We start from the raw sequence: 13261 nt of genomic DNA on the forward strand, positions 1-13261 counted from the left end.
TTCATGGATATTCTGCGCTCACAGGGCATCTGGTGCTCATGGGATGTGGTGAGCACTATATGCAAATGAGGAGGAAGTAACTGAGGACATGCATATGGCACATTGCTCCCCTTTTTGTTGCATCTCCATTGCTCCATTGTACTTCACTTACAAAACAAATGCATCTTTACATTTTGATACTTTCTCTTACTGTCCTCATGGTTTTAACCTGTTTTACATCATAGAACTCTGACCTGTGTGGGTATCTCAGGGTCCTAGCTCTAGTACTCTCCTGATACTTTGTTATTCCTCCTCTTTCAGAATTCCAGCCACCCATCACTGGTGTTGGCAAAAGAATCAAAAGCAAGCAGCTTCTAGGAATCCACTTGGCAAATAAATTCCAGAGTTTGAACATTCTAGTGTGTAACTGGTAGTGTAATTCCTAAAAATGGCTACTATAAAATCTAATCACTGCCTCTGTAACTGCCACTGCCTGTATGATTTACTAAAATAACATAACAAACTATGATTTTTAACATTTTCCTACCATAACAGATGGTCTGTGAAGCATCATTGGGGTAAAGACAGGTTTAAATCTAGCATGTAACAATAACCATTATGAATCAGGCAGCAGAGTTCAAGTTTTAGCTCTGCCACTCATGATCCAAGTATCTTAGCCTTCAGAAGCCTTGGTTTTCTCCTTCATAAAATGAATCACTCACCTCACAGTATTATTTTAAGATTCCAATGAAGTAATGATTATGAAAGTATTTTGCAAACTCTTAAAATGCTACACAATTTGTGAGATAATATTATAATACTATTTTTGATCTGAGTTTAGAAATAAAAAATAAATCTGTAACATTAAAATGATAAGTGAATTCTCTACTCCCAAAAGTGCATCGTTCAGAGAACACAAGAAGAAAGCTACGTCTTCTGATCCTGGCTTAGCCCCCCTTCTCCTAGTTTCCATACTCCCAGAGAGAGGGAAAAAGATATGGACATTGGGAGGTGAATGACAGCTAGATGGGATAGGCACATCTAGACACTCTACTGTAAGTTGGTTAATTAAGAACATGTCTTCTCTGCTTAATATTAAGTTCCACAAAGATGGATATTTTGTCTTGCTCTTTGCTGTGTCCTTAGAGGCCAGCTGGGCATGTTAGTAAGTGTTCAGCAATGGCTTTTGGGATAAATGCATAAATGAAGGAGTAAGTGAAAGAATGACAGAATAAATGCATGGCTGAGAGATCGACAAGGAGAGCGAAAGGTATAGAGACAGGTGAAGCTAAGCTTATCCTCTAACTGCTAATTGTCATCCCAACCACTTATTTATCCAGATGACAAGGCAAGAGTCTTTCAGCTTCTTTCAGCCTTCTCCTTAACCTGCTGTTGAAGATTAATAATACTACAATTCCCTTCTGTCACATCACAGGAAGGAATGAGATTTCAGAAGAACATGGTCAATGGACAAGTCTGGGGAATACTTTGGGGATCGGTCCCCAACATTTTATGTTCTTAAAGAATAGCTTTATGCTTAATCATGGTGGTTTCATCCATTTCTTACCACACGTGGCATTTTCTACAAGAGAAGTATACCACAAGTATAAACAGCCAGAACCATTAACTGAACATGACACATGGGCTACATGTATTTTTTTCTACAACACAATGAAAGCTCTTTTACAAGATGTTGATGTGCTAAAAATATTACATCCATTCTGTTTACTGTGTTTTTCTAATGAAGCTTAGAGAATTTGCCTTATGGGATTTGATAAAATAAAGCCAACTCATTTATTCTGCACAAATAAAATATTATTCAAAAAGCAAAGTTATGACATAAAGTCTTTTTTTCTCTGATTCTCTCATTTTTTCCCAAGAAAGTCTACAATATTTTTATTTCTTTTTAAAAAATATTTATTTATTTTTGAGAGAGAGAGAAAGGACCAGTGGGGGAGAGGCAGAGAGAGAGAGGAAGACAGAGGATCTGAAGCAGGCTCCTTGCTGACAGTGGAGATCCTGACACAGGGCTCAAACTCACAAACGGCAAGATCATGACCCAAGCCAAAATTGGACACTTAACCGACTGAACCACCTAAGCACCCCTAAATTCTTTTTGTTCTAATATGTACTTTTTCTGTTCCCAATGAGTTAAACAGATTTTAATCTAAATTCTTGTGGACATTATACAAAAAGTTTAAATTTTATTTTCTTTTTGTAAAAGTGAGCTAGACACTTTGCCACCACTTTAAAAATAATAAATAAATGATTTGATTTATAAAACACTGACTAAAAATTCTAGAAAAGAGGACCTGAGTATGCCTTTAGGCCTCCCTATAGTAAGGTACAGGCCTCCGTTGGAGTGGGGTCCTTGGTTCATCGTAGTTTACAAGCAATACGTACAAAAAATACAAAATTATAAGCAAGCAACTAAATAAAAATTATTTTTTTCATGTTTTAAAATTTTATTTTAGAGAGAGAGAGTATGTGTGAGGCAGGAAAAGGGGCAGAGAGGGAGAGAGAGAGAGGCTCTCAAGTAGGCTCCATGATTAGCTTGGAGCCTGATGCGGGGCTAAATCCATGACCATAGGATCATGACCTGAGCTAAAATCAAGGGTCAGACATTCAACCAACTGAGTCACCCAGGTACCCTTAAAAAATTATTTTTTAAAAAACAACAAATTATTAACATGAAGCAACAGTCCCTCACGTATTATGAAACTTGATATCCTAAATCCTGAAAAATGGATTACAAGTAGTGAAATTGAACCAGTAATTTAAAAACTTCCAGAATCAAAAGTTCAGGACAATATGGCTTCAAAGGGAAATCCTACCAAACATTTAAAGAGGAGTTAGTATCTATCCTTCTCAAATTATTCTAAAAAATTGAAGAGGAAGGAATGCTTCCAAACTCAAAGACACAACAAAAACAAAAAGAAAATTAAAGGCCACTATCCTGATGAACATAGATGCAAAAATTCTCAACAAAGTATCTGCAAACTAAATTCAACAATACATTAAAAGGATCGTATTACAATCAAGTAGGATTTATTCCAGAGATGCAAGGATGGTTCAGTATCTATAAATCAATCAATGTGATATACCATATTAACAAAACAAAGAATAAAAGTCATTTAATCATTTCAATAGATGCAGAGAAACATTTGACAAAATTTAACATCCACTTATAATAAAAATTCTCAACAAAATGTATACTCCCACATAATAAAGGTCATATATAACAAACCCACAGCTAACTTCATACTCAATGGTGAAAAGCTAAAAGCTTTTCCTTTAAGATCAGGAACAAGACAAGATGCCCACTCTTACCACTTTTATCCAACAGAGTTTTGGAAGCCCTACCTATTACAATTGGGCAGAGAGAGAGGGAGAGAGAGAGAGGAAGGAAGGAAGGAAGGAAGGAAGGAAGGAAGGAAGGAAGGAAAAGGAAGGAAGGAAAGAGCATTCAAATTTAAAAGGAAGAGATAAAACTGTCACTATTTGCAGATGACATGGTACTATATATAGAAAGCCCTAACTCCATCAAAAAAACTTAGAACTAATAAATGAATTCAGTAATGGATACAAAATTAAGATATGATCGTGTTTCTATACACTAATAATGAGCTATCAGAAAAAAGAAATTAAGAAAACAATCCCGTTTATAATTGCATCAAAAAGTATAGAATATGTAGGAATGAATTTAACCAAGGAAGTGAAAGACCTGTACTCTAAAAACTATAAATTGAAATAAATTGAATACCACAAAAATAAATGGAAAGACATATTGTGTTCATAGGTTAGAAGAAATAATATTGCTAAAATGTCCATATTACCCAAACCAATCTACAGATTCAATGCAATCCCCATCAAAAATACCAATGGCATTTTTCAGAGAACTGGAACAAAGAATCCCAAAGTTTTTATGGAATCATAAATGACCCCAAATAGCCAAAGCAATCCTGACAAAGAAGAACAAACGTGGAGGTATCACACTCCCTGATTTCAAACTATACTACAAAACTATAGGAATCAAAAGATTTCATGGTACTGGCATAAACAGACACATAGATTAATGGAATAGAATAGAGAGCCTAGAAAAAAACATATATGACCAATTAATCTATGACAATAGAGGCAAGAATATACAACGATGAAAAGACAGTCTCTTCAAACCCTTCAAACTTCAAATGGTATTGGAAAAACTGGACAGCTACATATAAAAGAATGAAACTGGACCACTTTACAATACTATACACAAAAATAACTTCAAAATAGATTAAAAACTTAGATATAAGACTTAAAATCATAAAACTCCTAGAAGAAAACATAGGCAGTAATCTCTTTGACTCTTAGCAATATTTTTTTGGATCAGTCTCAAGCAAGAACAACAAAAGCTAAAATAAGCAAATAGGATTACATTGAAAAAAATCCTTTTTCATAACAAAAGAAAACATCGGCAAAATGAAAAGACAACCTACTAAATGGGAGAGATATTTGCAGATCATACATCTGATAAGGGGTTAATATACAAAATATGTAAATAACTTACACACTTAATATTTTAAAAACCCTTGATTTAAAAAGGACAAGGACGGGGGCAGGGGCATCAGGGTGGCTCAGTTGGTTGAGCTTCTGACTTCAGCTCAGGTCATGATCTCACGGTTCATGGGCTTCAGCTCCATCTTGGGCTCAGGCTCTTTGGATCTTCTGTCCCCCTTTCTCTCTGCCTGTCCCTCACTGATTCTCTCTCTCTCTCTCTCTCTCTCTCTCTCCCTCTCTCCCCCCACTCTCTCTCTTTCTCTCTCAATTAATTATATAATGTCAAAATAGGATATTATGTCCATTATATTTCAACTTAACAAAAACTGATGTACTAGTCATTGTGACTTCTAAGTTCAATTCGGTGAGTTTCCTACTTTGTTATTCAGATTCTTGTATCAATAGAAAAGTCACCATTATTGCCATTTAGTATTATACTACATCTGAAGGGAGTAGGACCAAGATTAGGTAGCACCATCACTGAAAGCATAGAAATTTGAGTTTTCTTTTGTTAGTGCTCTTGGCCTGTAATGTGCTTACTTGGCTCTGCATCCCTTAACCGCTCTAGTCTCAACAAACATTTCTGTGGAAAGATAAGAGGTATTGATGCTTCCAGGAGAATTTGGTTTTTCTTCTGATAGTATGTGGGAAAGCACTTCCAAACTGCCAATCTTGCTCTTTCCAGTGAGAGATGGTAAATGCTTAATAATGAGCACTAAGAGGAAGGAGAGGATGGGGTGAACTGATTTGTTGCCTTTGTTGAGTTCCTGGTGTAAATATTCCCACCAAGTCCTTTTTCTATAAATTAAAAATCTGCATAGAGAAAGAAATAAATCTTACAGTTCCCAAGGTCAGAAGTCCAAAATGAGTCTTACAAGGCTAACGCAAATGGGGAGTCATACCATTTGTTTAAGTAGAACCTGGTATCATAAAGATGTCAGTACTCTATAAATTAATCTATAAATTTAATGTAATATCAACAAGATAGTTTTCATTAGACAAGTTGACTGCAAAGTACATGTGGTAGAATAAACAAGCAGGGATAGTCAGAAGAATTCTACAAAGAAAAGAAGTGGAAGAGTTACTAGATATTAAAACACCTGGCAACAGCTGAAATAATTAAAATAGTAAACAACTAAAAAAATCATTGTGGCAAAGACTGTTCATTTTTTCACAAATAATTCTTAATTTAATAGAACCTTAATTTTACTGGAGGTATGCTATTGTCTGAACATTTTTGTCTCCCCAAAATACATATGTTAAACCCCTGACTCCCAAGGTGACAGTATTAGGAGGTAGGGCTTTGGGAGATAATTAGGTTGTGAAGGCTCTGTCTTCATTAATGGAATTAGCATCCTTATAAATGATGCTCCATGCCTCTTCTAATATGTGAGGGCACAGCAAGAATTCATCAGTCTGGAACTGGGAAGAGAAGCTTTGCCAAAACCCAGCCATGATGGCACCCTAATCATGGACTTCCAGCCTTCAGAACTCTAAGAAATAAATTTCTGTTGTTTATAAGCCACCCATACTGTGGTGTTTTGTTATAGCAGCTGGAATGGACTAAGACAAAGTTTCAATGTGCCCATATTTTAAAAATACATTTTTCAACTTTCTCTTGCAAAGAATGAGTAGCCATATGACCAATTTTTGACCATTGTGACATGGCTGGGTGTCAAGTTTCCTACTTCTATTGTAACAAGTTGCCACAACTTGTTTAAAACAAAATAGTTCTGAAGGTCAGAAGTCTAAAATGAAATTTACAAGGCTAAAATCAGGGTGTCACAGGGCTGTGTTCTTTCTGCAGGGGAGAATCGGCTTCCTTGCCTTTTCCAACTTCTAGAGGCCACCTGCATCCCTTGGCTCATGGTCTCCTTCTTCTAACAAAGAAAATCATTCCAACCTCTGCTCTGTTATCATATATGCTTTTCTAAATTTGATACTCCTGTTTCCCTATATGGGCGTTAGTGATTACACCAGATCCACCAGAATATTTTCCCATTTTAAGGACCAGGACTTAATCATATCTGCAAAGTCTCTTTTGCTATTGAAAGGTAACATGTTCACAGATTCCAGGGAATAGGACATGGACATATTTGGGGGAGCACTATTCTGCCCATCACAGCTGGCCTTTCTGAAAACCTTGATGGAAGGAAGCTAAGGACTTCCACCGCCAGCCATGATGGAGAAACAAAAGCCAGATTTAACCTCCTGTCATAAACAACCAGAAAACCAGAAGAAAAAAAAAAATCCTGTTATTTTTAGTTATTGCACAATAGGCAGCACAGGACTATGATCCCTGTGATAAAGGACACAAATGAAGTATGTGCTACAGTCACCCCAGTTTTCTCTCCGGAGATAATTTCTAGACACCGTGGGAGGAAAAGGAAACCATATAGAGCCTTGGAGACTCTGAGTTAAAGATCCAAAGTATGGGGTTCAGTTAGCCAGAAGTAGCAAAGAAGAGTTCTGTAAATGAGGATGCTATACAGGAAATGAGCTTCAAAAATGTTTACGACAGTCATCTTGAACCTTTGCTGGGTAATAAGTCATGCATGCTAGAATGAACTTCACAAAGGTAGACAAATAACTACAAGGTAGCTGTGACTTGAACAATAACGAGCTCACACAGGGCATGGAGATTTCAAGCCCCAACCAGGCAGAGTAGAGATCCTGATGATCACCAGTTCATTCAGTGGAGACTCTACGTGGGTCATGCCTTAGTAGTGATACTGAACTAACACTGCAATGAGGATTACTCTGAGAAGAGGGGAAAGAGAAAGGAAGAAAGTGGGGGTGTGTGTGTGGGGGGGGAATGAATGCAAATAAATAAAAATTAAAAGGCAAAAATTTAGATGGCATTCGTCATTTTGCAATTTCCTCTTCCTATCTCTTCCTGCTTAAAATTTACATATGGTTTGTAGAACTACAGCAGCTATGTTACCACCATGAAGTACTTGAAGCTGAAAGCCAGCATTAAGGTTGCCAAAACAGAACAATGGAGAGAATTTGGTATATTCATGATACTGTAGGACCACCGCTACAGTGCTAAGTGCTTATGTTAAATGACTTTATGACTTTATGTTAAATGACACAAAAATAAAACCTATCTTGTTTAAACAACTATTATTTGGGTTTTATTTTATACGCAGCCAGATTAAACCTTTACTGAATCACAAATTAGTAGAACAGACTAGAAAATCTAAAAAATAGATAAAAATATACACAATATTTGGATAAGAAGATATGTGATAAAAAATGATAATAGTAACACTTCAAATCAGTAAGGAAAAAGTAGACATTTCAATAAATGTTACTGGGAAATGGGATAATCACTGGAAAAAATAAGTGGAAATGCTGCTTCACATGTTCAAACTAAATTTCATATGGATCAAAGATTGAAATGTAGGAAATAATACCATAAAAGTGCAAGAAGAAACCATAACACTTCTAAAAAGAACCTCAGAGGGGAAAAGATCTAAGTATGACACAAAATGGAAAATCCATAAAAGACAGAAAAATTAAATTATGTAAGGGGTGCCTTGGTGGCTCAGTTGCTTAAATGTCCAACTCTTGATTTCAGCTCAGGTCATGATCTCACAGTTCACCAGACTGAGCCCCGCGTTGGGCTCTGTGCTAACAGCACAGAGCGTGCTTCGGATTCTCTCCCTCTCCTTCCAGCCTTCCCCTGCTCTCTCCCTCACTCTCTCTCTCTCTCAGAATAAATAAGTAAGCTTTAAAAAAATAAACAAAATGTGTACAACATGGCAAAAATGCATAATCCAAGTCAAAAGAAAACTAACAAACTGAGGACAATATTTTCATGTCATACCACAGCTAAAGGATATCTTTCTTTATGTATATAATGTTCTACAACAAATAAATAAAAGACCACTGACACTACAGAGCATTAAAGGGTGTGAACAGATGGGTCACAGAAAAGTCTGCTAAGCATATGAAAATGGTACTTAATTTCACTTATGACAAGGCCAATACAAATTAAAATTAAATGACAGAGCATTTTAACTCATCAAATTGAGATACCATGGTGGTGAAGAGAAGTAGGACTGTATTCTCATACGTTATTAGTAAGAATATCAAATAAAAGTTAAGGAAATTTGGTGATATCTTCTAAAATTAAAAATGCACATACCCTTTGATTCCCTGATTCCACCTCTAGTTATTTATCCCAAAATACACTCCCACACATATGAAAGGATTTATCCATTCATTCAATAAATGAGTGCCTGCTCTACTTAAAGCAATTTTTTCCAAGCACTCTTTATAAAAAAAAAATACACTAGATAGCACATATTTTGTGATAGGAGAAAATTATAAACAATTTAAGTACCCATGAATAAAGGCCTGGCAAAATAAATTATGGTACATCCATACAATGATAGATCATGAACCTATTACAGAGAAGCAGGACCAAATCTTGCTATATGGAAAGATTTTTCAAAATATAAGCTTCCTGAAGGCATGGATTTTTGTTTTGTTTACTACTATATCCCTAGCACATAGAAGAATGTATAGTACATATTAATTTGTAATAAACCTTTGGTGATCTAACAAAGTGAGAAAAGACAAAGCACAGAATGGTGTGCTACAATATATGTAGGGAAATATGAATATGTACATATTCATATACATTTCTAAATCATCGAGAATCTTTGGGTGCATAAATCCCCTCTGTGAAAAGTAAGTGAGATGATTCATTTCCAGAAATACCAAATAAAAGCTGTACTGTCTAGTTAACAATAGGTTTACAATCTATTGGAAATATATATGAACCCCTCCCCCTGACACAATGGAGTCCCAAATCCTTAGACACTTCACTTCCTGGTTCTTCTTCCCCTCTCCATTTCATGGGCTTATTTTTTGTGGGCTTTGCAATGAGCATGTGCCAAAGAGCTGAAGTCTCTGCATCACCTCAAGGAATGTACATTTGTTCCAATCAGGCTACATTTTGGCCTTACACAGCATAGGCGACCTCCAGGTAAGGCTGTAACCTCCATAGTACTCAGCCAGTGAGGAACCAGGGGAGGGACTCATGCTAGGAGATAAATTGCTGTAACTGCTCTGAGTGTGCCTATCCATCAGCATCCACTCTTGGCAAGAATGTGGATTTAAAGCCTCACTTTATTGTGCTCTGAGTCTCTGTGTCCCTCCTTTGATTGGGGCAGTGGGCTTATTTCTCACACTTCCCAGTAGAGTATTAGGGGATGGGGGGCCAGAGAGGGAATTAGGCTCCTCTCATACCGTATATCTTCTTGTACATTTTGAATACCGTCCGTGTGTATTAATTGCCTCTTCAGAGAAGTATACATATTCACCACATCTGCACCTCTTCAGGTGCTTTTTTGCTTCCCCTGGTAATGGCTTGAGTGGGAATTAGCATTCCTTGGTGGCTTCTGAGATACTTCCAGCAAAATGCTAGGCATTTTTTATAAATGTATTCCTCTTGCTAACATTTTATAGGGTCGTGTCTGTTAACCCTGCATCTACTCAAAAACAATTCAGTTGATATTTCAAGGAGTAAAGTGACTCATCTCCAAATACAAAGATGTGTGTGGGCCCTCCAGGGCCCTATGAGAAAAAAATAATAACCTTCATGGTCACTCAACAATTTCAGTGGGTATTATTTGCTAGATCAGCTCTGCTCAGAAGCTTTTCTGACACCCCATCCCACTCCATCTCTGACACACACACCTTCCACAGCTATGTTTTCAAAGTGCCCTATGATTACATCTCCCAAAGCTCTCAGTGTCCTGTATTGTTATCAGTCTCCCACACTAGACTGAGAACCAGCACCTTAAGGCAGGAACCATGTTTCAATGTCTCTGTAGCTCTGACATCTAGCATAATACCCAGCTTAGTAATTCCTCAAAAAGTGTTTGAAAAATGAATATATGAAGGATTGAATGGTCAGATGCCTTTTGCAAAGAAATCCCAGTCACACAGGTAAGCATTTTGGTGACATGCTAGAGGCTTGACTGTTCCCATAAGTGGAGAGAACTCATCCAGTGGATGGATGTAAACTGTACCTGTTGAAGAGGTCACTATCAGAATCAGAAGAATAGTAGTGAGACTCCAGTAGAAGGCCAAACCAGAAATCCAGTGAGGAGAAGAGATGAAAGGCCAGAGCTCCAGAGGAACAAGCCAGATGCAGACTGTAAACAAAACAAGTTCAAACTTTTAAAAAGATTGACCTGGGTGTGCCTGGGTGGCTCAGTGGGTTGAGTGTCAACTCTTGGTTTTGGCTCATGTTGTGAGTTCATGGTTTGTGGGATCGAACCTCACGTCTCTCTCTGTGCCTGGGATTCTTTCTCTCCCTCTCTATCTGCCCCTCCCCCATTTGAACATGCTCTCTCTCTCTCTCTCTCTCTCAAAAATAAATAAACATTTTTAAAAATAATAAATAAATAAATAAACAAATAAATAAAATGGTTGGCCTTGATTACAGCAAGAGCTTGGGCTTGGTTATGAGTGTGGGAGTGCAAAAGGGCAAGGGAAGGGAGAATATCAAAAATATACAAGGTTGGGCTGGAGAAAGTGCTAGTTCTGAGTTTAGACCAGGGATCTTACTTTCTGTGCCAAGAATTGTCCCCACACAATGTCATCCTACCTGTGCAACAAATTGATGGCATATCCCCATTTTGCTTATTTATCAAATACAGCTAAAGTTGTGATTGTATGAAAAGGGGTAGGGGAGGACTGAACATCCAGATTTCATCAGTTGAAGTTTGAGTCAATACCATTCTATGTTGTATTTAATTGCTTCTAATTATTCCACATTACAATCTCCCTGTGGGCGGGAATCCTTCTTAGCATCCTTCAAGAGGCTTTGCGGCGGCACTGGGCGCATACAGTGCTTGATAATCACTTGCTGATTGACTAATTGAAATACGCATCCTGCCCGCAGGCAAGACCCAAAATAGTGCACCATGTTCTTGCTCAGACAATAGGCTGTTTGAACTCTGTCATTTGCAAATCCTTTTTACTCAGCTATGGAATGTGCCTTTCTAGGTTAATGTACACATGTATCTGAAGTAATGCTATGTTAGCTCTCCTTGGCAGATTCTGGTTTTTATTAACATCTTCATTACTTTCTAATTCTATTTGTACAAGTATCTCACAGGGTAGAAATTTATTCTGGATTTAGGTACAAATGTGTCAGCTGTGAATATTCCAATAAAACATGAAGAGAGACACCCGGGCCCTAGCCTCAGCTAGTCATTAGATTTGGGCAGTCTCTCCACCCCACCTTCAGCCCCCACACTTGGATTCAGCTTCTTTGACCTGGAGTGAGTCTCCAGGCTGGATGGCTGCTAAGGTGCCTTCTAGCACTGCCCTTCTATGAGGTTTTGTTATAATGGCTTTACCTGTGGCTTTCCTCTGCAGTTAATAGTGCACCCTGCCACCAAAGGTCTGAGAGGATGGGACATTCCACATTTAGCCTTTTATTTACAATCTCAGGAATAACTCAATTTTTAACTCTGAAGCAGCAAGCTAAGGAGACTTCTATTCTACTATACCCCAAAATTTCATTAACATGCAGATGGTCTAGCAATCTCACTGCTAATCATTTCTTTTATGTAATGCCTGAAGTTCCAAAACCTCCCACAAAAGACCACCAGAGTCGTAAGTCAAAGCCAAGCGGCAAGGGTCGTTTATTGCAGGTTCGAACCTGGTCCTCTGCGCACTCGTCGCCGGTGACACAAGAGGCCACGAATAGGGTTGGTATAGCGTTTTTATAGACAGAGACAAATAGCACAGGGGAGGTTTTTTACTTGTGGCGGGAGGAAGAAAGGGGGAAGGGGGTAGGTGAGGAATGTGCTAAGCAGGCAGGTTTACAGAAGCGAGAAATGCCGGTTAGTTTGTATACAATCACTCATTCCATTACATATCAGACTACATTTAGGAAGTTTTACAGCCCATTCTACAGTGGGTTACAATCAGGAAAGGTCTCACAATGCTCGTAGCAAACAGCAAGCAAAACAAACTTCTCAGCAATTGTATTTCTTATCAAAGATCCATAATAAGCAGAAAAGAGAACCTAGCTTTAAACTAAGGTGGGGCTGTCATTTGGATTCAAAGCTGTTCCTTTCATTCCCCCCTTTTCCTTGTGCCTAAAGAGCCAATCTTGGATCTTCAGTTTTTTATTTGTAATGTCTCGAGCGGTTGGTACTGAGTTCGTAAGACCATTAATTGTACAGCATTGAACCTGTCTTGGATAAAATTAATAATTTTGTTTATGATGCAGAGGCCTAACGTGAGAGCGAGAAGTAGAATGGCCAGAGGCCCGAGTAAAGCGGAGAGCAGGATAGTATTATAGACTTTCTGGGTTTTTAAATTAGAAACCTCCCAAGTTAAAGTATAGGGTATGTGGGGGTTGCCTGCAATACTTATGAGTCCGTAGGAGGTGAACAGGAGCACGCTAATGAGTGTTCCTCCGATTATTGTGGGTCCAGAGCTGCTGCAACAGTCTTGGTATGGGACACCCAGGCCTTTGGTCTCAGCTGGTTTTCGGGGTCAGGTTTTCGATGCAGAGTCAATTTTAAAGGATGGGTCTTACTCTGGTCAACCGTCCAGGCGGTGTTGGCTTCCGGCACGAAGTCTTCTCGAACCGCAAAGGGATCAGCTGGTCGGGCGTGGGTGTAATGGATCCAGGTAGCAATCCTATCGACTTTGAGAGCAGTGGGTGTGGTTAGGATCACAATATAGGGTCCCTTCCACC

The sequence above is a fragment of the Panthera pardus genome, unplaced genomic scaffold (genome assembly GCF_024362965.1).
Source record: "Panthera pardus isolate Hobbes unplaced genomic scaffold, ASM2436296v1 HiC_scaffold_17, whole genome shotgun sequence".
Lineage (NCBI taxonomy): Eukaryota > Metazoa > Chordata > Mammalia > Carnivora > Felidae > Panthera > Panthera pardus.